The 409-nt window shown below is 49.1% G+C and overlaps 1 protein-coding gene across 1 annotated transcript in view; it reads right to left on the minus strand.

Annotated features, from left to right (window-relative positions):
• The window catches only part of uimc1 (ubiquitin interaction motif containing 1), a gene marked incomplete in the record, with an annotated part of 98508 nt that overhangs the window by 40814 nt on the left and 57285 nt on the right, over positions 1–409 (minus strand).

Raw genomic sequence — 409 nt, forward strand, 5'->3', positions numbered from 1 at the left:
AATATGAATGAAGTTTATGAGAGTAGAATGTGACGGTGATAGCACGATGTACGTGCTGTAAGACGTGCTTAGTCTGAGTCACGTACACTAGGGATTCAGGAAAAAAATAAATGGGAGCGGTACAGGAGCGTGAGTCCGTTTAAACAGGAGCGGTACCGGAGCGTGAGTCAGTTTAAACAGGAGCGGTACCGGAGCGTGAGTCAGTTTAAACAGGAGCGGTACCGGAGCGTGAGTCAGTTTAAACAGGAGCGGGATGGGATGGGATTAGTTTTTAAACTTTGGTCTGGGAGTGGGACGGGACAGGAGGGAAAATCCACTCCCGTGTCATCCTCTAGTGTGAACTAGGGTTGTACCCTCCCAGTCGACTGGTCGATTCATTGGTCGATACGTTCTGGCTCGACCAAAATTC

The sequence above is a fragment of the Etheostoma spectabile genome, unplaced genomic scaffold, assembly GCF_008692095.1.
Source record: "Etheostoma spectabile isolate EspeVRDwgs_2016 unplaced genomic scaffold, UIUC_Espe_1.0 scaffold405, whole genome shotgun sequence".
Classification (NCBI taxonomy): domain Eukaryota; kingdom Metazoa; phylum Chordata; class Actinopteri; order Perciformes; family Percidae; genus Etheostoma; species Etheostoma spectabile.